Here is a 26,723-nt window from a genome sequence, read left to right as displayed (position 1 = left end):
TCTTCCTCTTGTGTCCTGTAGTGTCATAGTTTAAAAATTATGTTTAAAAAAAAAAAATCCTAATGTTATTATTATTTGTAAATCGCATTGTAATATGATAATGCGATCAAATCAAATTTTTAAATAAACTTGAAACTTGAACTTGAAGCAGGGGGTCCTCAAACTTTTTAAACCGGGGGCCAGTTCACGGTCCCTCAGACTGTTGGGGGCTGGACTATAGTTTGAAAATAATAAAACATGAATGAATTCCTATGCACACTGCACGTATCATATTTGTAGTGCAATAAAAACCATGAAAGAACAATACAATATTTTAAATGAAGAACAATTTTAACCAACACGTCCTCGGCCCCAATGCGTCACATCACCGTGTCCCTCCGGCCGACGCTAATGATGCTTGAGCAGCAAAAAATTAACTGATGGCCATAGGGGATCACAACAAAGCACTCTAAAGCACCTGCAGAAAGAAGTACCGGTAGATGGTAACTACTGAGAAAAGCTATTGGAGCGCCAGAATGAGGCTTGGAATTCACAAAAAGAGCCAAAACATCATACTGAAGTTTGGAACGTTCAGTGAAGTACTGCCAAGCCCAAATATCTGGCAACACACTAATGCCATAAGTTTCCCTCCAGCCGTACCGAACTTCCAAGAAACCCTCCCAGAAGTAGCAGGGCTGTGCACACCAGTCCATGCGTAGCCATAAGGGCTATTGGGCCGGTAGACAGGTCGGTATAGTAGATTTTGGGGGGCTCACCATGACTTATAAGGGAGTTCTGATGCGATGTTTATGTAGCAACCTTTTTGTGAAGTTCACAGCAGTGCCCTGTAAGGTGCCCCACTACTCTGCTGCCATATCTGGGTGGCCAGTCCATCATTTTGCTGGCCCCAAAATAGCTGGTTTTCAGTTCAGTGCTAGCTGGTTATTTTCAGCAGCACTAACCAATTACTGGTAAATCTTAACACATGATGGGGTACTGGGCTGCAAAATTATGCACCTGGGCAGCCAAAATCCATGCAAGACTTATACCCTTAATGGTGAGATCCTAACAAGAACGATAGCAGAACGAGACTTAGGGCTGATCGTCAGTGAGGACATGAAGGCTGCCAATCAAGTGGAGCAAGCTTCATCCAAGGCAAGACAAATCATAGGTTGCATACGCAGGGGTTTCGTCAGCCGTAAGCCGGAAGTCATTATGCCGTTGTATAGATCCATGGTGAGACCCCACCTGGAATACTGTGTGCAATTCTGGAGGCCGCATTATCGCAAGGATGTACTGATACTGGAGTCGTTTCAGAGAATGGCCACCTGGATGGTCTCGGGACTCAAGGATCTCCCTTACGAAGAACAGCTAGACAAATTGCAGCTATACTCGCTCGAGGAGCGCAGAGAGAGGGGAGACATGATCGAGACGTTCAAGTATCTCACGGGCCGCATCGAGGCGGAGGAAGATATCTTCTTTTTCACGGGTCCCACGGCAACAAGAAGGCATCCGTGGAAAATTAGGGGCGGGAAACTGCGAGGTGACACCAGGAAATTCTTTTTCACTGAAAGGGTAGTTGATCGCTGGAATAGTCTTCCACTACATGTGATTGAGGCCAGCAGCGTGTCTGATTTTAAGGCCAAATGGGATCGACACATGGGATCTATTCACAGGGCAAAGGTAGGGGAGGGTCATTAGGGTGGGCAGACTGGATGGGCTGTGGCCCTTATCTGATGTCTATTTCTATGTTTCTATGGCTGGACGCATAATTATGATTGTCGAAAAAAAAAATTTTGGGCGTATTTTTCGAGAATAGAATTTAGATACTGCCAACTTTGGGCAAGTAGTGAGTGCCCTAGGCCCAAAACGAACTTAGACTTTATTTTTTTTTTTATTATGCCGCTCGTAGTGTATACTATTTTCCATCCAGCTACATTTGTATATCTGCAAAGTCTGTGGTTACTTTTCACTATTTACTTTGCCATAATTTTTAAACTGAATTTGTGTGTGTACTTAGGGTTACCAGATTTTATTATTGTAAAATCCAGACCCATGATCCCACCTCCAGGCCTGCCCTGTTCTAACTAGCCCCACCCCATTCTGCCCGAGTCACACCCCATTCTGCTCCAGTGACGCCCCCCCCAATAGTCCCCCCAACCTGTTTCAAACTCAGAGCCACATTGGGAGGGCATCTGCGCATGCCCTCCTGACACGGTCCTGAGTTGGAAGTGCTGGGTTTTTAAAAGCTATCCGGACGCCTTGGCATGTCTGGGCAAATCCAGACGTCTGGTAACCCTATGTGTACTTGTACTTTGAAAATTGCTCATCTCTTTTTTGTGGTGATACTTTTTCTCAACAATTTGGGGGCTTAAGGGCCATTCCCATGGGAGCAAGGCTTGCCCCAGGTTCGTCCAAAGTGGGCTTGAGAGAAGGCTGTGTGGCTCCATGGCAGCTTTTTCCAGGATTGGGGCTGACTGCCCCGATGTGCTTGTAGGGGTTGAGATCTCCAGCCAGTTCATTGGGCCTGAGAGGCAGTCAGAAGACGCAAGCAGTCTGGATTCCAGGCTTGTTGAAGCAGAGGTTCTCACTGTTCTCACCATTCTTGCAGCTTTCAGCACACAGCATGGTACAGTGAGTAACAACAGGCTGACAGCCTAACAACCAAATCAGAGGGGTCCTTAAAATCAAATTTTTGGGGGTTGTGGGGTTAGAGATAGGTTCCCCCACCTTTAAAATCGCTATTTTTTTATTTTTCATTGTAGCTCCCCAGGCCGATTTTGGCGTTAAAATCGCTTCCGTGGTGGCCATCTTGGATTTCCTGATTTGAATTTAAAAGCCTCTATCTGCCTCAAAACACCTCATTTTTGCTTAAAAACAGGTGGGATGGATTCCTCAGGCCAGGATACTTTGGATTCATGCCCTATTTGTGGTGGATAGCAATCTGAGATGCATCAGTGTTCCACATGCCATGTAGCATAGGGGGGTGGGGGCAGGAGTCACTGGTTTAGCTCCCTCTGGTTCCTCATGGGGTGTTAATACCCAGTCGGTCTGAGGAATGGGAAAAAAAAGTCTAAATTTGATCCAGGGAGCAGCGCAAGTGTGCCCCGGCGAAATGCAGCTGCAATACGACTGGAGTTAACAGCATTCGCAGGGGCAGTCTGGATATCAGGGGTCCCCCTAAATTTGTTAATATGATGTTTGAGGCTTATATGATTAACAAGGACCACACGGAACCCTGTGGAATCACGGCCCTGCTAGTACCAGTAGTTCCCGCACCCCACCCCCAAGAGCGCAGTTCCCCAGCAACAGTGCCATGTGCAGGTTGGGGAAATGCATTCAGTAGACGAATTGGACAAAAATGACCCAGTCTGAGTCCTCTATAGCTGGAGATGCTGCTGCATTTCTGGGAGGGCAGGATCTAGATTTGGGAGAGGCTCCGGACCTTGGTGAGGACCCAACTGTTTAAACCTTCAGCGCTCATGGGGATGATCACAGAATTTCTCCAAGAATTGAAGCTAGAGGTTTCTTAGTCCTCTGTCGTTTAAGAGCTGCACCAAAGCACAGACCTTTTGCTTTCCTTCACATCTCTTTTTTGTGATGATACTTTTTCTCGCAAATCATCCAATGTGTAGATTTGTAATGGTTTTTGTCGTCAATGTATTGTAAATAGGATGGACACCTTTTATTTGTAAATCGCTTTGAAATAATGATATTGTGACTGAATAAAAAATAAAACGTGAAAATGCTTACGGATCACTGGGAGGTACCAGAGAGACCCCTTTGGGTGGAAAGCTCTATCCAATGGATGCTGAATTTAACCAGCTTTTTGTTCCCCCCCAATGGCTGATTCACTGGTGGCACTGGTTACCAAACGTACCTCTCTTCCCAGTGAAGGTGGCATGGTATTGAAGGATGCCCAGGACCACAGATTAGATTTTATGTATAAAAGGCCTTTTGGGGCCGTGGCCTCAGGTTTAGAAGCAGCCGCAGTGGCGTTTTTTGTCACCTGAGATTTCCACTCTAAATTGCTTCACTTTTCGGACACTATCATTGACAGAGATCTCCAGTTTTTTAATGACTGGGGTGGATTTTGTGACCTTTTCAGAGTCGTGAGCAAAATGTCAGGTTTCTCCATTTCTGCCCGCAGGATGCTATGGATCAGACAGTGGGGTGGGGTTTCCTCCTCAACGGTGACCCTGAATAAACTGCCATTGAAGGGACAGCTACTTTTTGGGAAAAGCCTGGATGATCTTATGGCCAGTGTGCAGCACTATAAGCCACAATTGTTGTCAGACAGCAGACCTCAAGGCCCTAGAGCAGTGGTTCCCAACCCTGTCCTGGAGGACCACCAGGCCAATCGGTTTTTCAGGCTAGCACTAATGAATATGCATGAGAGAGATTTGCATATAATGGAAGTGATAAGCATGCAAATCTGCTCCATGTATATTCATTAGGGCTAGCCTGAAAACCCGATTGGACTGGTGGTCCTCCAGGACAGGGTTGGGAACCACTGCCCTAGAGGGTCTAGTTGGGGTAATTTTTAGACCTCCAAGCACTACCACCAGTTCTTGGGGAAGACCCTGGATCCAGGGGAGTGGTCCTTGTCCCAGGAAACCTTCACCTGCATAGTGAATAAGTAGAGGGGACAGACATTCGACCTGATGGTGTCAGCTACCAACAAGAAGGCAAATCAATTCTTTAATCAAAGATGCGAGCTGGGAAGCAAAGATCTCGATGCCCTGGTTCAACCCTTGCCAAACACAAGTCTTTTATATGCCTTCCTCTGTGGTCCTTGATAGACTGACTTCTGCACAGGATCATGGTGCACCAGAGAAGGATGATTCTAGTGGTACCAGACTGGTTGAGACGCTCGTGGTGTACAGATCTGGTCCATCTGCAACAAGATCAAAGTCTCACACTTCCCTGTCATTTCTGGCTACTCATGCAGGGCCCAATTACCCTTCAGGATCCGGAATGCTGTGGTGTTATGACATGGCTCTTGAACACGCAGTGCTAGTGCGCAAAGGCTACTCAGATGGAATGGTCTCCACCATTCTGAGGTGTAGGAAAAAGACAACTGTAGCAGTATATGTGAAGGCCAAATTTGGCGCGCTCAGAGGAATGAAGACCAGAATTTGGCTTTGATCTCGGTGGTACTCGCCTTTCTCCAAGGATGGTCTAGAAAAGGGCTTTAGCAGTATGCTCCATGAAAGCTAGGCTCTCTTGCTTTGGACCCAGGATCAATAAGAGCACCCTTGCTGCATATCCTTATGTAGCCAGATTTCTGAAGGGTGCATTATGGCTCCACCCTCCAGTGCGAAGGCCCTTTTTTTTTGGTGCACCATTTCTGGAGATACTGCAATACCAGGTTGATATGTGGAGTGGATGAAGCAAGCTCCTATTCCATCTCCCTGTTCCAAAAATCAATTTAATATATCATCTCTAGATAAGAGACATATCAGCTATGTCCTCCCTATGAGCCTAGGACCAAGCTTCCTTGATGGATTTTACCATCAAGACAGTGTTTTTTGGTGGCAATCACCTCTGCCCATTTATTGTTGGAACTTCAGGCTTTGTCCTGCAGAGATCCTTTCCTTAGGATTATGGACTCAGGCATGACCTTGTGCACAGTCCCATCTTTCTTGCCAAAAGTGATTTCCAGCTTTCACATCAACTAGGAAGTACACTTGTCTGCCTTCACACACTCTGATTTGAGAAAACATGATTGGGTATTAAAATCATTGGATGTGCGCAGACTCTTACTGTGGTATCTAGAAGTTACGAAAAACTTTCAATTGTCAGATTATCTGTTTGTGCTGGCTGGAGCAACCCGTAAAGGTTGGGCAGCATTGAAAGCAATGATTTCAAAGTGGATCCTTATAGCCATTTCTTCTGCCTATATCGGAAGTAGAACGTGTCTACCCATATCTGTGAAGGCACATTCACAGATATGTTGCTTCCTTGAGGGCGGAATCCTCTGCGGTTTCCCCAGAAGAGATATGTAGAGCCGCAACTTGGTCTTCTCTGCATATGTTCACAAAGTTTTACAAAGTAGACGTGGCGGCCAAACATGACTCACATTAGGATCTTCAATTCTGGCAGCAGGCTCATCTGTCCCACCCTAAGCTTGAGGGATTGCTCTGTTACATCTCATGTGTTCAAGAATAGAGTGTCTATCACACTAGAAGGAAAAAATTAGGTTCATACCTCAATAATCTTCTTTCTAGTAGACATACACTCTATTGCTGAAGCCTGCTCTGTCAGCTGTGAATTTGCCTGCTTCCTGGCTCAATAAGACCTGACAATCAGACATCTTGTTTCTTCGGTCCAGCTTTGACAAGAATAGAGGCATTGGCTACCGAGTTCAAGTATCCGGGGGTATCTATACATATCTCCCACATTCTTAGTACAGGTTGCGCTCAAGTTGGTGACTTGTTTGTTTTTCACCTCGTTATGCATTGCAGATGTTTAAACTTAATTATCTGTGATATGTTTGATGATTACCAAGGTAAGAACCTAATCTTTCCTACTGGGTCACACCAATGGTTCATCTAGCCCAGTATCCTTTTCCACAGTGGCCAATCCAGGTCACTAGTACCTGGCAAAAACCCAAATAGTAGCAACATTCCATGCTACTAATCCATGTGTGTCTCAATAGCAGACTATGGACTTTTCCTCCAGGAACTTGTCTAAACCTTTTTGAAAACCATCTACGTTAACAACTCTTACCACAATCTCTGGCAACGCATTCCAGAACTTAACTATTCTCTGAGTGAAAAAATATTTCCTCCTATTGGTTTTAAAAACATTTCCCTGTAACTTCATCAAGTGTCCCCTAGTCTTTTTCATTTTTGATGGATTAAAAAATCGATTCACTTGTACCCGTTCTACACTACTCAGGATTTTGTAGCAGAGGTATTCAATCCCAGTATGCAGATAATTATTTGGAAACCGTCAGAGAGCAAAAAGCTTGCCCTAGTCAATTAGATTGCAGGACTAAATATTGCTGCTAATTGTTTGAGGATAATTCTATAAGTGGGTGCCTCCTTTTAGGCACCCTGATGGCACGCAGTGACAGCCTGTTTTCTAATGGCATCTGGGCACCCAGGTTCTGTTAGAGCAGGAGTGTCAAAGTCCTTCCTCGAGGGCCGCAATCCAGTCGGGTTTTCAGGATTACCTCAATGAATATGTATGAGATCTATTTGCATGCACTGCTTTCATTGTATGCTAATAGATCTCATGCATATTCACTGGTGAAATCCTGAAAACCTGACTGGATTGCGGCCCTCGAGGAAGGACTTTGACACCCCTGTGTTAGAGAATACTAGCGAGACCTGGTACCTGTGCTCCTTACATTTATGCACCCGAGTGTTATACCAGCTTTAGATGAAACATAGCTGCAATATGAGACAAAGCGTGCATAATTTACAAGGATTAAGGCAAAGGGTTATGGATTTGCTATACCGCCTTTCTATGGTACAACTAAAGCAGTGTACATACTCGTATATTATATGCAAGTACTTTCTCTGCTCCCAGTGGGTCCTAAAAATCAAAGTTTTTGCACCTGGGGCAATGGAGGGTTAGGTGACTGGCCCAGAATCACAAGGAGCTGCAGTAGAGACTGAACCCAGTTGTCCAGGTTCTCAGCCCACTGGATTAACCAATAGGCTACTCCTAATTTACAGTATTCTGTAAGTGGGGTGTGTGAGTGTCAGCCCTGCCCATGCTTCATCCATGTGAATGCCCCCTTGGATGAACTTAAGAGGTGACAGGCTCAGGAGTAATCTAAGGAAATAGTTTTTTACAGAAGGGGTGGTAGATGCATGAAATAGTCTCCCGGTAGAGGTGGTGGAGACAGAGTGTCTGAATTCAAGAAAGCATGGGATGGGCATGTGGGATCTCTTAGGGAGAGGAGATAGTGGATGCTGCGGATGGGCAGACTGAATGGGCCATTTGGCCTTTATCTGCAATCGTGTTTCTATGTACTATGCCACGTACATGAGACCTTAGAGCATCGTGCTTACTTTGCTGCCATGACAGAAGAGCGGGACTTGGGTGTGATTGTATGTGATGATCTTAAGGTGGCCAAACAGGTTGTAAAAGGTGACGGTGAAAGCTAGAAGGTTGCTAGGTTGCATAGGGAGATGTATGGCTAGTAGGAAAAAGGATGCCTCTATATAAGACTTTGGTGAGACCTCATTTAGAATATTGTATACAATTCTGGAGGCCGCACCTTCAAAAAGATATGAAAAGGATGGAGTCGGTTCAGAGGAAGGCTACTATAATGGTGTGTGGTCTTCGTGATAAGGCGTACGGAAACAGACTTAAAGATCTCAATCTGTATGCTTTGGAGGAAAAGGCAAGAGAGGGGAGATATGATAGAGACGTTTAAATACCTATGTAATGTAAATGCGCATGAGTCTGAGTCTTGTTCATTTGAAAGAAAACTCTGCAATGAGAGGGCATAAGATGAAGTTAAGAGGCGATAGGCTCAGGGGTAATCTAAGGAAATACTTTTTTACAGAAAGGGTGGTAGATGCGTGGAACAGTCTCCCAGAAGAGGTGGTGGAGACAAGAGACTGTGTCTGATTTCAAAAGAGCCTGGGATAGGCACATGGGATCTCTCGGAGAAAGAAAGAGATACAAATCTCCCTCGTCATTCGCGGGGGATAGGGGCAGAGCCGGACCGCGAATAGGGAAATACTGCGAATATCCAGCTCCAACCCACCCCCGCCTCCCTCCCGTCTTCCCCCGGCATCCCGGCCTTACCTGGTGGTCTAGCAGGCTTTCGGGGCAGGAGTGATCTTCCTACGCTCCTGCCCCGTGCAGATCGCCAATAGGAGATGGCTGCTGTGAGTTGCTGTAGTCTCTTGAGACTATGGCGGGAGCTGATGGGAGCCATTTCCTATTGGTGATCTACACGGGGCAGGAGTGTAAGAAGATCGCTCCTGCCCCGAAAGCCCGTTAGACCACCAGGTAAAGCCAGGATGCTGGGGGGAAGGCAAAAATATGGGGGGGGGGGTTTCCCCCTCCCCTCAAAAAAAAATCGCGATTATGTGAAATCGCGAGTGAGGAAACCGCGAATGGGGAGGGGGAAGTGTAATGGTTACTGTGGATGGGCAGACTAGATGAGCCATTTGGTCTTTATCTGCCATCATGTTTCTTTGTTTCTATATGCGCGCATCCCTTGAAATTGACCGTATTCTGTATGTTCACACGTTGGACTAGCATTTAAACACAGGTACCCAGTTAAAGAATTGTCCCCATAATATCAACACCGACTGATGTATTCACTTTTTCAGAGCCACCCACTATCTGGATAGTGATGCTGAATATCCAGACTATATTTAAACTCCAGGGCTGATGTTAAAAAAAAAAAAAAGTCAAATGCAGAGTTTAAATATCGACCTGATTATTTCAAAGTCTCTGCTATCAGGAGCCTGCAGTAGGGTGTGTGCACCAGCAGCACTGAAACCCAAACAGTCTTTCAACAAATCTTTATCAAACCCCCCAGCTCGCCACTGAAGTGCAGTCTTCCAAGGTTCTCTGAATTCTGTAACCTCATTTGAATTGAGAAACAGTGCCTGGACGCTTCGGGCCCCACGCAGAGGGCTGACGAGTAGGAGGCTCTGCAGCTGTTCTTTTCTTCCTTTGAAAAAAAATGTTTTCTTTCATGAATTGCATAGCAGCAATTTCTTCCCAAGCTTTTTTTCATCTTTCCCCCCTCCATCTTGTTGAATGTCTTCTGTGGATTCTGTCGTTCCACTGTCAGACTCTTTCAGGATAATTTTAGAACAGGAGACACAGGCTATCTCAAGGGCTGTGGGCACATATTGTATGTTGCACCAGTGGTGTAGTAAGGGGAAGCGGACCGTCCCGGACACGGTCTTGGTGGGGGCATCGGCACCTCTCCAACCCCCTATGAAATGCTCACACCCGCTTTTCCACCCCGACCCCCACTCTGTACCTCTGTGACTTCTCTGGCCTACTGCTCGTGGTGGACTGGCTCCCCTCTGAAATTACTTCCGGGCCGAGGGGCCAGGAAGTGACATCAGAGGGAAAGCCAACGCCGGTGCGAGCAGCATGCTGGAGAAGCTGCTCGTGCTGGCGAAGATTTAAAGAGGTACAGGGGAAAGGGAGGGCGCAAGTGTGGTGGGGGTGGGGAAAAGCAGGGGGGCGGAGAAGAGGGCGTGGGGTGTGCCACTCACCCGGGCGCCTCCTACCCTCTCTATGCTACTGTGTTGCACTTACAGTATTTGATCAGAGAAGAGGGAAGGGAAAGGATTTTGGATTTTCAGTTGTAGTTCAGGATAGTTGTACATTCAGGAACATTAGATATTTTCTTGTCCCTGGAGGGCTTGCAATCTAAAGGGGCTGAGGCAGCCATGTGCTGATAGCTGAGCACACGTCTTCTGACACAAACATAATGAGATCAGGCAAAACAAGAGGAGAAAGAAGCCATCTGCCTCAAAAATATAACAATACAAGCAAACAAGAAGAGGCAAACGAGATGTCCTAAAACAACCAAGCACTTACTTTATTAATACAGATAATCAAAAGCCATAAAAGTCTATGGTTTGGTATCCATCAAATATGACGAGTCTTTCTATGAAAGTCTATAAGTAAGGAGCTATCTTTGTAAGACTGGGACTACTCAGAAGACCAGCCTTATAAAAAGATAGCTCCTTACTTATTGACTTTCATGTAAGAAAACAAAACAGTACATAAAACAGGAACATTGTCATTCTCTTTCCTAATTATCTGTTCTGTAGTATATTGCATAACCATAAAAGCAATGGAAGTAAACCTGGATATCTCAATCTGTCCTCTTTTTTTCTGGAGCCTTATGGTAACCCTACCTTCCCATCTCAAACCTCAGAACATTTCCCCTTCCAGCTCCCTTGTCTCTCCAATCACTAGCCTCCTCCCCTGTGAACCTTATGTCATCATGCACCCTGTGTTTTCTCTTCTCTTGCCCACACATAGGCCTTTGATCACTTCTGCATCCTCTGGTGTCCAACCACATTTGTGCTTCACCCTGGCCTTCCAATCAAGTCCCCCCTCCCCCCAACTGAGGACCTTGTATCACTTATCTTCCACCTCTCCTCAAGTCTTGACTTTAGTTCCTGCGGCATCACCAACAGTGGATCGAGTGAGAATAGGGACTGAACCCATGTTTGCAAGTACCCACCTAGGGCCCAGGTGCCCGGAGAAAACAGGATCATTAAGGTGCTCTCAGCAGGGGACAGTGGAAGGGAATTGATATGAGGTCTGGGGGAACTGAGGGAAAGGGCAGAAATGATCAGAGGTCTGGGAGGGGGGAGTGATCCATGAGCTATATGATTGAAAGGGAAGTTATGAGAAATTTGTTGGAGGGGATGTGAGAGGGACTAGGGAGAATTCTCTTGGACTGGAGATTGACCTAAGGGGCTGGTGCCTAAATCCAAGCCTAATGCTAAGAGATGGTACTAGCATTTCAAAATGATTGGTGGTACCAGGTTTCCAAGTTTATTGATTTTTGGATATACTGCCTGTAAAAATGTTGCTATCTAGGGGGCAGTTTATAATTTGCAAAATGCATCTTTATAAGGGAAAGACAATCTTTCATAAGTTAACACACAGCTACAAAATGGAAGCAAAATGAGGTTAGAGCAGGAGTGAGCAACCATGAGCCCTTGATGGCCACAACCCAGTTGGGTTTTCAAGATTACCAAAATGAATATGCACGAGATTGATTTGCATATTCTGCTTCCATTCCATGGATTTCCCCGGACATGTCCTCCTTTTAAGAACGTGTCCGGGGGTCCGGACGGCTTTTCATAACATGGCACTTTGAAAAGCTTCCCCTGAAATTGTGTCAGACAGGGGGGAATCCGCACATGCGCAGATGCCCTCCTGCCTGACCAGAGCAAGCAGCAGGGGGGGGTTTAGGGGGGTTCAGATTTTACGAATGTAAAATCTGGCAACCCTACTCATGCATATTCATTGTGGAAATCTTGAAAACCCAGTTGGGTTGTGGCCCTTGAGGATAGTGAGCCCACTAGGGACAGAGAAAGGATTTGTCTATATTGTGTATAGCAGGGCTGCCCAAGTTCGGTCCTTGCGATCTACTGGCAGGCCAGGTTTTTAGGATATCCACAATGAATATGCATGAGAGAGATTTGCCTGCACTGCCTTCTTGGTATGCAAATCTCTCTCATGCATATTCATTGTGGATATCCTGAAAACCTGGCCTGCCAGTAGATCTTGAGGACCGGACTTGGACAGCCCTGGTGTATAGTACTATATATCAAGCAGTGCTATAGAAATGATTAGCAGCAGTAATAGGAAGGAAAGAGGGGAAATTATTATGCAAAGGAATAATTAGGTAGTGGACGGAGTAAGAGGACAGTATTTTGCAGTGAGGACCTTTTCCCAGCCCCATATGACTGTTCTCTTTTGATTAGGATAGGGCAGGGGTAGGCGATTCCGGTCCTTGAGAGCCGGAGCCAGTTCAAGTTTTCAGGATATCCATAATAAATATGCATGAGATGGATTTGCATCTCAAGGAGGCAGTGCATGCAAATCCATCTCATACATATTCATTGTGGATATCCTGAAAACCTGACCTGGCTCCGGCTCTCGAGGACCGGAATTGCCTGTCCCTGAGATAGGGGAAGCCTTTGGTTCTGCAGTTTGTTTGGTTTTTCTTTCAAAGAGATATGTTTTTATGGTTGCTTTACATTTCTGAAATGATGTTCTAAATGTAAGCAGTGAAGTAAATTATTCCATAGGGAAAGCCCTGTGATCCTGAAAAGAGTTGTGAACACAGTCTGATCAGATGGGGTGGAGTGATAGAACAACCAAAAGGTTCTGCTGATTGTAAGGTTCTGTATTTTGTGAGCGAGATAAGAGGGCAATTCTAGAACTTGGTGTCTTCAGTTAGGTGTGTTGATGCTATGTGCTGAGCACCAATTCTATAATGACATCTGAACATAAGAACATGAGAATAGCCTTACTGGCACTAGATGCATTAAATCACCGTGCGTCTAATGAACCAGTTTAGCATCAGACATAATTTACTGACCAAAGTCAACAATGGCTCACCACGGGTTTTTCCGTGCGTTCATTGCAGCCTCCGATTCTGCCATGCAAACGACCTCATTAGTATTAAAACGAACACTCCGATCGATGCCCTAATATCGTTTAAGCATGCACTAAATCTAGCGATCAGTACTAATGACTTGAAATTACCAACAGTCAGCCACAACAGCCCCTGAAAAAAAAGAGAGGCAGAAGGGATGCCCACTCCCTCCTGCCTCGGAAACCCAGACCCCCTCCCACACACACATACACACTCCTGACCCCTCTCCTGTGAAGATCGTGGCCACCTGCACCCCCATTCCCACCCCCGCTCTTGACCCCCCCTGCAAAGATCATGGCCACCTGAACCCTAAACCCACACTCCTGACTCTCCCCCCCATGATTGTAGCCACCCAACCCCCTCCACACTCCCACCCCTCCATTAAAATCATGGCCACCTGGACCCCTACTCACACACTCCCAACCCCTCCCCCCTTGAAGATCATTGGTCATCAAGGGAGCATTGCTGGTGGGACAGCATGACCTTTTTTAAAAAAATGGAGTCAGATACTGTGCGTGTCTAACACACACAAAACATCTGTGTCCATTAAAAAGAAAAAAAAGTCTTCCTGCCCTGAACAGCTGAACAGCAGGAAGATGCTTTAGGACTTTGCCGCTCGGCAGTTCAGGCTTCCCCTGCCGGCTTTGCGCATGTGCCAATGTCACTTTTCCATCGACTGATGGGGTGAGATTATGACAGACCTCTGCGAAACTTGAAATCGGACAACTTGTTGGCCCCATAGCGACCCACTGGATTTTAAGGATGCTTTTAGTGCATCCAGGCCTGGGTCAGACCAAAGGTCCATCTAGCCCGCTATCCTTTTTCCATAGTGGCCCTTCTTCCCTGCTGGCACCTCCTACTGGCGTCTCAGGGCCAGTCTGGAAGGCAGAAACCCAATAGTAGGAACATTCCATGCTACCCATCCAGGGCAAACAGTGGCTTCCCCCATGTCTGTCTTAATAGCAGACTATGGATTTTTCCTCCAGGAACTTGTCCAAACCTTTTTTAAACCCAGCTATGCTAACCACTGTTACCACATCCTCTGACAACGAGTTTCAGAGCTTAACTATTCTTTGAATGAAACAGTATTTCTTTTTATTTGTTTTAAAAGTATATCTATGTCAGTCCATTGAGTGTTTCCTGGTCTGTGTACGTTTTGAAAGAGTGAAAATCAATTCACTTTTACCCATTCTACACCACTCAAGATACCCTTTAAGTCTGAATTGGTGTGCTTAAAATTTAGGAGCAAGCATTTTACACCAGATTAATGTCATGCATACATGGGCGCATCTATTTTTATTATTTATTTATAATTTTCACAAATACGTATCAAGCATTAAACACTTGTACAGAAAGATAGATTGAGCCAATATGATTGAATAAGGTCAAATAAAAGTTAACAAAGAAAAAAAAATGACTTAATCTATCTCAAGTCTTCAATTTGGAGATCCGATATTGATTCAGTGATAAAAAGAAAACCAAAGGTTAACAAACCTATCAAGAAACTACAGTCTAACTGTTGAGTGGGACTCTTACTCATTCAGATATGATGTTATATTATTTCACTTCTCTCTCAATCACACACTTGCAAGGAAATCTTAAGTGGAAAACACCTCCTATCTCGGTTACTGCTGGTTTCAAAATCAGGAACTGTCGTCTCCTTTTTTGGGTCTCCCTTGAGACATCAGGAAATATCTGGATTTTATGTCCCCAAAACTCCTTAGATCTATTCTGAAAGAACATCCTTAAAATCCATTCTTTATCCGGTAAATGAGCTACTGTCAGCAAAAGTGTACCTGGAGAAGCGAGAGAAACATCAGATGTCTCCAATAAATTGGAGAGAGCTAGTGGGGTCTCTTGTTGATTTTCATTTCCGAGTTGTTGCTGGTCTTTTTTCTGTTGAAGATAATAGGCCCGAACAAAGGGAGGTATAGATTGCTCTGGTACTTTTTAAAATCTCTTTAAAATACCTCTTTATTAATTCTTTATTCATTTTCAAAAATACATTAAGTGTTAAATATATTTATTCATATTAACAATAAATACATCACATACAAACAATCATTGATATATTTCATAAATTCTTATCCCTTCCCCTTTCCCATCCCTCCCTCCCATATATTCCATTATCATATAAAACATATAATAATAAACTCCCCTCCCCCTCCCTATACCTTAAGTTGATAAATATAAGGGAAACAAATTCAAATTAATCTTTACTATACTTTGTCAATGGTTTCCACACATCCTGAAACTTCTTAAAATATCCCCGTTGTAATGCAATAAACCTTTCCATTTTATAGAATCTTTTTATAGAATCTTTAACATTTCTATTGGAGTAACAATAGGAATCTTTGGAAAATATAGGGCTCCTTTTATCAAGTTGCGGTAGGGGTTTAGCGTGCGGAATACCGCACATTAAACCGCCTGCCGCGCTAGTTGCTAACGCCACCATTGCCAAAGGCGTTAGTTTATTGGCTTGCCGTGGGAATTAGCGCGTGATGAAATGTCCGACACGCTAACCCCGTAGCGCACCTTGATAAAAGAAGCCCTTAATATACGCAAATTATTAGCTCTACTTTGATTTTCCAGGACTTCCAATTTTTTTCTTATGAAAGTGTTGCCAGTGCTGAAGTCACCTCAGTAGAGATTTTTAATAAATCAGTTTTAGTTGTTGAAGTGTCTTGTTTTAAAGTGGAAAGTTCTTTTGTCTATTTATTCAATCTCCCCCCCTAGTTCATTTACTTGTGGTGCAATCGATTTTCCCAAATTTACCACAAGATCCCATAAAGCGTCCAGAGTAACCTCAGGTGGTTTAGTTACTGTTGTAAAAGTTACAAGTGGCAAAGAGAGTTTCTCAGTACCCAGGCATACCTCTTGTCTGCCTTGATCCGCCTCCGCTGTGGTTCCTTCCTCAGGCGGTCTCTCCGGGGAAACCAAACTCCCTTTGGGATTGTTAAACAAACCCTCACTGGCCTCCCGTGGCTCAAACACCGCCCCCTCGGACATGTTGAGCTCACACAGAGAGCTTGCTCTCTGAGGCTGCGGGGGCGGTACTTTGATGTCGGGACTCAAGGTGGCATCAAAACCCAGTGAGATCAACCTTGGCGTCACTCCCCGCCGGCGTCTCCAGCGGGCAAATTCACGACATCTCAGGTTCCCGTTGCAGGCGCCGCAAAAGTTCATCAATGAAGCCGATTGAAGGTATTGCTGGGCGTTGGGACGCTCCTACCCCTCTGTTTCGGCATAGTTGTAGAAAATTCTCACTAGGAGAAAAGAAGATTAGCAGCGTTTACTCAGCAGCAGTCTGTCACAGCCATCTTGAATGCCAACTTCATTGACCACATGGGCACATCTAAAAAAACAGTATTTTATAAGTTGCATAAGTTGAAGACATGCTCATGCCTATGCCCCTCCCAAGCTCCGACCATGTTTACGCCCCCTTGTAGCTACATATACTTTTCCCACTGTATTTGCAGTGACTGGGGATAATCAGACCCACGAATAACTTTCTCATATGTTACTTGAGAGAGTTCAAAGAAGAGCAACTAAGCTAATAAAGGGCATGGAGGACCTCTCATATACTGACAGACTGAAAAGGCTAGGGCTTTTCTCCCTGGAAAAGCGGAGACTTAGAGGAGACATGATAGAAACCTTCAAGATCATGAAGGGCATAGAAAAAATAGACAGGGACAGATTTTTCAAATTAAGGGGATCAACAAGTACAAGGGGGCACTCAGAGAAATTGAAAGGGGAAAAGTTTAGAACAAACGCTAGGAAGTTCTTTTTCACACAGAGGGTGGTGGATACATGGAACGCGCTACCGGAGGATGTGATAAACAGGAGCACGCTACAGGGGTTCAAAGAAGCTTTGGATAGGTACTTGGAAGACAAAGGGATTGAGGGGTACAGATAAGAGTAGAAGTAGATTATAGGGATGGGATTAGAGGTAAGTTACAAAATTAATCAGGGACCACTGTTCAGGCACTAGGCCTGATGGGCCGCCGCGGGAGCGGACCGCTGGGCAAGATGGACCTCTGGTCTGACTCAGCGGGGGCAACTTCTTATGTTCTTCTTATGTTCTTATTTGCGGTTTTCTATTAAAAACCCATTGAGAATATGATAAAGTCACGAATGACATATGAGAAAGTTAAAAAAGTTGGGTGAGGAGGCAAGAAACATTGACGGTCTGAAGCTGCCAGAGGACGGATTGCGCTTGTAAAATGCCTAGTAATCTAAAAGGTGCCGTACTCATGGATGACGTATTGTAATTTGGGGGGGAAGGAGCCAGCACGCAAAAAAAAAACTCGCAAATAATCGGTTGCGATTGCTGAAACCGTGAATACGGAGGGAGAAGTGTATATGTGCTATCTTATGCAGTAGCATAGAGCAGTGGTTCCCAACCCTGTCCTGGAGTACCACCAGGTCAATCGGGTTTTCAGGCTAGCCCTAATGAATATGCATGAGAGAGATTTGCATATGATGGAAGTGATAGGCATGCAAATTTGCTTCATGCATATTCATTAGGGCTAGCCTGAAAACCCAATTGGCCTGGTGTTCCTCCAGGACAGGGTTGGGAACCACTGGCATAGAGTATAATGCACTTAACTAATGTATTCCTCATATACATTGAACTAGACTCTCTCTGTGCATGCTTTAAGACGAACTAACTGTATGTGAAACTAACATATCTCTGGAACAGCTAATGTAAGATGAACTATCCGTATGTTTTTCATTTTCATTCTAATTCAGGATGAAAAACTGTATTAGACTGTAGCCTGTATTGCCTTTGGGGTCCTTTTACCAAGCACGTTGAACATTTCATCACACGCTAACCCCCGCGGCAAGCAAAAAAACTAATGCCTGGTCAATGGAGGCGTTAGCGACTAGCGCGGCAGGCGATTTAACGCCCGATATTCCGCGCATTAAACCCCTAGCGCGCCTTGATAAAAGGATCCCTTAGTTTTCTGTGTCTTGTTTGTTTAATTATTATGTATACTACCTTGTAACCCGTTCTGAAGAAAAGCGATCATATCAGTCCTTATTACCGATCATTGCACTGGTTGCCAGTGGAGGCCTGAGTAATGTTTAAATGTTCATGCCTATGTTTTTAGTCAGTTTGGGGACTGCTATCTCGCTTCGTGCTATATAACCCTGCAAGGATAACCAGGAGTTGTAACTTATTTGCATACCCGAAGATTTTAGGCTGTAAACTTAGGTCTTATTTAGACAGGATGCTTGCATTTCAAGCAAGCAAACAACAGTCCTGGTTGGGTAATTATATCAGCGGAGCCATGCTGTCCTATGGCGCTTTCAGAAAAGAAATTAAGACAGTATTATTTGATAAATTTATCTCTTAATTTGTGCTTTAAGTAATATGGGCTTAGAAAATTAATTTATTATCCCTAGAATTTTTAGGTAGTCCACAATAAAAATGACCCCTCCCTGGACTCAAATGACGGAGGTTGCTCAATATCGGGGGTCCTCTGCACCCACAGAGCTGGTTCCTAGGGGTTTAGGATGTACAGGGCTGTTGCTGCACCCCTGTCCTTCCCCTCCATCTTTCCATACTCATATGTACCTTCATTCCAGGCATCTCACAGCCTTTTCTTTCATTTCTGCTTCCTCTCGCCCTTCCCTTCCCTGTGCTGTTTACATGCTGCTACCAGCAGCTTAATGATCAGGTAATAGGGTAACTGCTGTTTACCCTTTCCAATAGTACTAGAACTCAGGGACACTCCAGGAAACTAATGGGTAGCAGATTTAAAATGAATTTAAGGAAGTATTGGTTCAGTCAATGCGCAATTAAGCTTTGAGCTCACATATTCAAAGATGACTGAGCATTTCAATTTAGGCATCTGTGTGTTTGTGTCAAATTAAGGCTCTAGCCCAAGTAGGACGGGCCCTTGGTAGAGCAGTCCCTCAGGTGCTGAGGCGGCCATGCAGCCTCGGTTGACGAGGGGTTGCTGAAAAGTTCTCGGCCCAACCAAGAAGAGAACGGAATGGATATGGCTGTCAATGATCTTATTCACTTCTCTCTTAATCACTAACTATTCTCTGTACACTTTTTGAATCTCTAACATTGTAAAGCTATATGGTGCCTGTTTATATATACACTGTAAAGAGATTATTGGTCTAATACTAACATATACTTCATAATATATGTATATGTATATATATTAATTCTTTATTTTTTCATTTGTATGGACCTTCGGATATCAACTGGACCATGAATAATGCCCAGCAATCTCTTGTCTTCATCAGTCCACTTTATTGTTTATTTACTCAAAACTCTAAAATTCATTTAGTTTCATACTTATTCTTAATTTCATAATTTCATAACTATTTGTTCATTGTATTTCATTTTAATTTCCTTACTTAATGTATTTTTCTTCTAATTTAATCTAGAAGAAAAAGACATTAAGTAAGGAAATGAAGGAAACTAAAATAAAATACAATGAAGAAATAGTTATGGAATTATGAAATTAAGAATAAGTATGAAACTAAATGAATTTTAGAGTTTTGAGTAAATAAACAATAAAGTGGACTGATGAAGACAAGAGATTGCTGGGCATTATTCATGGTCCAGTTGATATCCGAAGGTCCATACAAATGAAAAAATAAAGAATTAATATATATATACATATACATATATTATGAAGTATATGTTAGTATTAGACCAATAATCTCTTTACAGTGTATATTTAACAGGCACCATATAGCTTTACAATGTTAGAGATTCAAAAAGAGTACAGAGAATAGTTAGTGATTTAGAGAAAAGTGAATAAGGATTACACTAACAATTGGTTAAGATTTATCAGTCAATGATCTGACACAGTGTCAAAACATAGAATTTCATTTCTGCAAATTGGCACTTAACGAAACAAGGTAACACTCTTTTCGGCTACAGTGGGAAAATAACGCTCAGAACTGGGTGGGCTGAGAACTTTTCAGCACCCCCCCCCCCTTGTACTTGTGGCGGGTCTTTCTTGGAGCAGTTTTTACAACCTTCTAGCCAGGTGGCTCACGCTCTTGGAGTAACTGTCTTGGTAGCTGTGATGTCTCTAGTCTGTAGACATGTACATATGTGTATGTACGTTCATGTGTGTGTGCGCGCTTGCCAATGAATGTATGTGCGTGTGTTTGGAAAGGGCAAGTAGGGGCAGATAGATGCCTCCACTCAGGACCGTGCAGTTTCACAGCAGCGTTTATTCATGCGCATATATGGCTAGAAAATAGACTATACGGCAACCTTTTTTGGTGTTTAAACCATCTGATCCTGAGTGGAGGCATCCATCCGTCCCTACTTTTCATTATTGGAATTCCTTGACGTGGGGATTGATTTCTGTGTTTTGGTGTATTCCTGACCAGCAAGGCGTTCTTCTACTCTCCTGTTCTTCATTCAGTTTTTCTCTTATGCACATCTACTGAGTAGCCTCGATTATTGTAATATTGTTTATTTGACAAGTACTAAGAAAAATTTGGCTAGATTGACCCTGGTCTGAGGAAGTATGACCACATTACCCCCCTATTATTGTGAGCTGCATTGGCTTTCAGTAGAGGCCCGGGTGATCTTTAAGTTGGGATGCTTATACTATAAAGTTGCTTTTTGTGTTGCCCCATTATATCTACTTCATCTTGTCTGTGGTGTTCTTTGCTCACATGTTTAAAGACAATAGATTGTTTTCAGTCCAATTCGTTATATGTGAGGCTGCAAACCATTGGACTCCTGAGGAAGGTGTGTTCGCCGAAACACGGACTGTGTAGGGTCCGGTTGGATTTTTATCACAGTATTTTTTATCATTGTACTTTTTAAATTGAATTTTCATGGTTTTATATGTCATTGTTTAATAAATTATCTCCAGAATATTTGTATCCACAGTTTTTGTTTTCATCGGTGGATTGTTTTCACTGCGGATCATTGGGTCTCCCCATTTTTCTCCATTATATCTTGTCGACAGATTTGTTATCGTGGCACATGAGAATAGTAGAAAATCTCATGCCCTATTTACGTTCCCTTCAGCTAAGGGCTGTAAAAGTATGAAACATCATGGGCATTGTCTTTCTTATCAAGCAGCTTATTATGACAAAAATTTCCGTTCATTATTGATTAGATCCACATCTTATGAACATTATAGAAAACTTTTGAAACCTTTTCTCTTTTCCAAATTCTTGATCAACTAAATTTCTGCCTTGTATTTTTCCATACCACAATCTTTTGTTAACCACATTGAATGAATGGTTATGCGGTCTAGAAATTTGTCATTATGTTACATTACATTACATTACATTAGGGACTTCTGTTCCGTCTATACCTTGCAGTTCAAGGCGGATTACAAAAGAGCTAACTGGACATTTCCAGTGAAGTTACAACAGTTTTGTTTTTTTGGGGTTTTTTTGGTTACAAGGGAGGAGAGGTACCTGAATTAATTTCGGAAGAACTTGCAAATTGGATATTAAATTGACTGTACGTTACTGTGTGATATAACAAATAGATTACAGTTAGAGTACAAATAAGATTACATTACATTTCAGGGATCTGAATACTTGGTTGGTGTTTTGGGGAGGAAGAGATTATTTAAGTGGAGGTTTTGGGGGAGAATTTATCTAGGAGGAGGGGGAAGGGTTGGGTTAAGATAGCTGGATAAATTTTTTGAAAAGTAGAGTTTTGATTTCTTTTCGAAAAGTTTTGAAGTCGCCCGTTGCCGTCAACAGGTTGGAGATGGAGTGGTTAAGTTTTGCTGCTTGCGTCGCCAGAAGGATATCAAACATCTTTTTGTGCTGAGTGCCCTTGAGTGGAGGGAAGGCAAAAGGGTTCGGAGTTCTTCTTTGTCTTGAGGTGAGGATCTGGTTTAGGCGGTTGTTTAGATAGGGGGGGCGGAGCCGTTTAATGCTTTGAATAATATACAGTAGAATTTGAATTGAATTTGTGCTTGCATAGGTAGCCAATGAGAGTCTAGGAAGGCAGTTGTAATATGATCATATTTTCTCAGGAAGTAGATCAGTCTGAGGGCAGTGTTTTGTATAGTCTGAAGTTGTTTTATCATGTTGGCAGGACAAGGTAGATAGAGGGAATTGCAATAGTCCAGTAGACCTAAGACTAGGGATTGGACAATTAGCCTGAATTGTGCTGGGTTGAAGAATTTTCTTATTTTACGTAGATTTCTCATAATTAAAAAAGCTTTCTGGGATGTTTTATTGACTTGGGACTGCATTGTGCAGCATCTGTCTATCATTACTCCTAGGAGTTTGAGTTCAGGCTGTATTAGGTATTTGGTGTTTTTAATTTTCAGTTCTGTAATGGTGGGAGTTTTGGCCTTTTCGAGCAGAAGGAATTTTGTTTTATCTGAGTTTAGTTTCAGTTTATGGTCTACCATCCATTTTTCCACTGCATCTAGGGTTATTTCCAGTTTTGCTGTAGTGGTGGGCTCTGATGGGTCAAAGGGGAGGAGTATGGTGATGTCGTCTGCGTAGCTGAAGGATGTAACATTTAAGTTATCTAAAGTGGCTCCAAGGGAGGAAATAAAGAGGTTGAAGAGCGTAGGTGATAGAGGTGATCCTTGTGGAACTCCGCATAGGTTGGACCATGGTTCTGATTTGATATTATTGGACTTTACCCTGTAGGTTCTTGATTTGAGGAATCCTTGGAACCAATTGTAGACCTTGCCTGAGATCCCAATGGCATCAAGTATCTGTAGCAGTATGGAATGGACGACCAGGTCAAATGCTGCGGAGAGGTCAAGTTGGATTAGCATCATCTTTTTGCCTTTGCTAATTTGCTGTCGAGCTGTATCTAGTAGTGTTACAAGTAGTGTTTCTGTGCTGTGGTTGGTTCGAAATCCTGATTGTGAGGGGTGAAGTAGGTTATGGTCTTCCAGGTAGTTGGTGAGGTATTGTGCAACTAGACCTTCTATTATTTTAACATATATTGGTATTGAAGCGATTGGTCTATAGTTGGAGGGGTTATCTATTGGGCCTTTGTGGTCTTTCATGATTGGGGTGATTATGATCTCTCCAAGGTCTTTTATGTCTGTTATGTTATGTATTTACAGTCTTTCCTCCCACCTTAGCACCACAACCAGCAGCTCTTATACCTTCCCGTTATGTAGTGCAGTGTTTTTCAACCGCTGTTCCGCGGCACACTAGTGTGCCGCGAGATGTTGCCTGGTGTGCCGCAGGGCCGCCGGGCCCGGAGCTGACAGGGGGCCCGAGGCAGGGGCGCCAGTAGCTCGCCAAGGCAAAGTGAGTCGATCACCCAGGACTCACTTTGTCTTGGCGATCTAATCTATGGAGCCGATAAGTCTTCTTCTCCCCGACGTCAATTCTACAGTCGGAGAGGAAGTTCGGGCCAGCCAATCGCTGCCTGGTTCGGGCCAGCCAATCGGTGCCTGGCTGGGCGGAACTTCCTCTCCGATTGTAGAATTGACGTCAGGGAGAGCATGCGTCGGCGTCGGCTTTGGGGCCTGTTATCCATTGGTGGGTCCTGTTCACCGATGGCAGCGGCAGTGGCAGTGGCTTGGGGAACGGCAGGGAGAAAGAAAGAAAGGGGGCAGGCAGGGAAACAGAAGGAAAGAAGAGAAACAGAAAAAAAGAAAGAAAGGTCAGGGAGAGAGGAAGAAAAAGTTGGGGGAGGGAATGAGGTGTGGAGGAGAGAAAGCATACAGGCTGATAGAAGGGAAGAAAGATTGGATGCACAGTCAGAAGAAGAAAGTGCAACCAGAAATCACCAGACAAGGTAGGAAAAATGATTTTATTTTAAATTTAGCAAAGTGGAGGCAGTATTACCACAGTTTTCAAAGGAATTTGCCCAAATAACTTAATAGTTAACTGGGTAAATTCCCAGAGATGAAAACTTCCCTTCACTTACTATGCACAGTTCTGAATTTATATCTGCTGTCTATATTTTACAATATGGTCACCTTTTACTAAACCGCAATAGTGGTTTTTAGCGCAGGGAGCCTATGAGCGTCAAGAGCAGCGCTGGACATTCAGCGCAGCTCCCTGCGCTAAAAACTGCTATTGTGGTTTAATAAAAAGGATGGAGGGTATATTTGTCTATTTTTGTATGCTATAAAAACCAAATACAGAGAGAGACTGAGAGCTGTTGACGAAGAGCTACGTGTGTGTCTTTCTTCGATTCCAGCCAGAATATCAGCTTTGTGTTCAGCCAAACAGGCCCAGGTTTCGCACTGAATAAAGTATTTTATAATTTTTATTTCATAATAAAGTAATTATAAAATACTTTCTTTGTGTTTATTTGATTCCTATTCAAGAGAATTACTTTATATATAGTCAATATAGGCAGAGTTAAATTTTTTAACATTTTCTAATGGTGGTGTGCCTCGTGATTTTTTTCATGAAACAAGTGTGCCTTTGCCCAAAAAAGGTTGAAAAACACTGATGTAGTGTATGTAGCTTGAGGGAAACTGCTCCTGCTCTAACTGTTCCATGCTGGGGCATTGTACACACAGGTTTATTCCATTTTATTTATTTATTTTTAAAATTTCTATTTTTTTCCAAAACGGTTTACAAAAAGTTACATACATAAAATATTATAAAAATCAGAACAAGATAGGAACAAAACCAAACAAATTCAATCCTTATATAAGATCAATTGCTCAAAGAAATGCGTCTACAAATAGTTGTGTTTTTTTTAACATTTTCCTGAATGAGTTCTTGTCTCTACATTTTCGAATTTGACCACAACTTAACACCTGCACATGTAAAAGTCATGGCATTCGTTTCCACATATTTAGGATTAGCCTTCGTTTTCAGCAATGCTGAACTTTCGGAGCGCGATGATCGTAATGGTTGATACCCAGACATCAAACTTTTTTAAAAACTCAGGGATCATGCTATATAGAAATTGGTGAGAGATAGTGAGAGCAGCTGCTTTGGGAGCCTCCCTCGGCCTGTTTCACCCAGCTCTCCCAATGATCGTGTGGGTATATGTAAGCAAAAGTTGTAATGCTGCTATCTGACTCTCAGACCTACCTCCACAGCGCAACTTTCATCCATAAACTAGTTTTAAATCTCAGCTTGCTTGTCTAACATTGAGGCCTGTTGGCCCATCACTAGTTTAGCCTAACATGACCTTCCTATCTTTTCTTCCGAGCCCCTTTCCCCTCTTCCCTCTCTGCGGATAACACTCACATCCTCTCAGTCCACTCAACCCACAACCTTGGAGTTATTCTCAACTCTCCCGCTTTTTCTCTACACACCTTCAAAACACCGCTATAACCTGCCTTATGTTTCTCAACACCACCCCTAAAATCTAACCTTTCCTTTTCTGAGTTTAGATATCAAACTCCTTTGCCAATGTCTCCGCACCTTCCACCGGTTCATAGACAATGGCGCGAAAGACAAAGGCGCGCCCGGACAATTGAGCGCAGCGCGGAGGCGCGCGCCGGTCAAAATTACTGTTTTTAGGGGCTCCGATGGGGGGTTTTGTTGGGGAACCCCCCCACTTTACTTAATAGACATCGCGCCGGCATTATGGGGGATTTGGGGGGTTGTAACCCTCCACATTTTACTGTAAACTTAACTTTTTCCCTAGAAACAGGGAAAAAGTGAAGTTTTCAGTAAAATGTGGGGGGTTACAACCCCCCAAACCCCCCACAATGCCCCCACAACGCGGCGCGATGTGTATTAAGTAAAGTGGGGGGGGTTCCCCCCATGCCCCCCTGTCGGAGCCCTAAAAACAGTAATTTTGAGCGGCGCGCGCCTCCGCACTGCACTCAATTGTCTGGGCGCGCCTTTGTCCCGGCGTGCTTTTGACCTGACACCCCTTCCACCTACACCACAACATGCTCCTCACCAGCCTCCCCTGAAACATCTCTCCTAACTTCAGCTGTGTGACTTTGCTTTCACTAAGGGCTCCTTTTACTAAGGTGCGCTAGCATTTTTAGCGCGTGTTAACTCCGCGCTACGCGCCAAAAACTAACGCCAGCACAAAGCTGGCGTTAGCGTCTAGCGTATGAGCTAAAACCGCTAGCGCAAAGGAGCCCAAATGTCACTGCAGCCACGTAACTCTTTTTCTAAAGTCCCTGCCACGACTCTCCATCTGTTCCCACATCCACTTCAGACTTCTCCGACTCACTTACAAATGAGTTACCTTGGCAACGCCTCATCTCACCTAACACTCCTTCTTCTACCCTCCATTCATCGGGCCGGTTCCCATTATCAGCGTCCTTCTCTGTCATCACCAACTCCCAACTCTGTGTCTTCTACCTGCCTATGCTGTACACCTGGAACTCAATTCCTGGGCTGGTATGTCATGCTCCCTCTTTGGCTGTATTCAGATCCCCCCTTCCCTCTCCACAGATACAAAAGAACTCACCTTTTTTTTTTTTTTTAGAAGTAATGTTTATTAAACAGCATGGCAAGACAAAAATATGAGCATCAAAAACATTTTATGATAGAACCAAACTTTCCCAAATCCCCGACCCACCCAATCCTCCCCCCCCCCTCTCCCCTCCCCATCCCACCCCACCTGGGCAGCAACAGCGGAGGAAAACATAATATCAGGAAACCTATAGCATCAAAGTGGTATTCAGATCATACTGTCCATAGTTGTTGTTGAATAGGTGTGACAAAGGTTAAACTAAACAGGTACCAG

At 43.8% G+C, this 26,723-nt stretch overlaps 1 protein-coding gene and 1 pseudogene across 1 annotated transcript in view; one reads left to right on the top strand and one right to left on the bottom strand.

The window, feature by feature from the left end:
• NRXN2 (neurexin 2) overlaps nucleotides 1-26,723 on the top strand; it is a 1,565,743-nt gene that overhangs the window by 32,881 nt on the left and 1,506,139 nt on the right. The gene's annotated exons all lie outside the window — the stretch shown is intronic.
• On the bottom strand, nucleotides 5,314-5,448 carry LOC117366262 (annotated as a pseudogene).

The sequence above is a fragment of the Geotrypetes seraphini genome, chromosome 8 (assembly GCF_902459505.1).
Source record: "Geotrypetes seraphini chromosome 8, aGeoSer1.1, whole genome shotgun sequence".
Lineage (NCBI taxonomy): Eukaryota > Metazoa > Chordata > Amphibia > Gymnophiona > Dermophiidae > Geotrypetes > Geotrypetes seraphini.
Note: the sequence above shows the minus strand (reverse complement) of the source record. Positions and strands in the feature narration are given on the sequence as shown.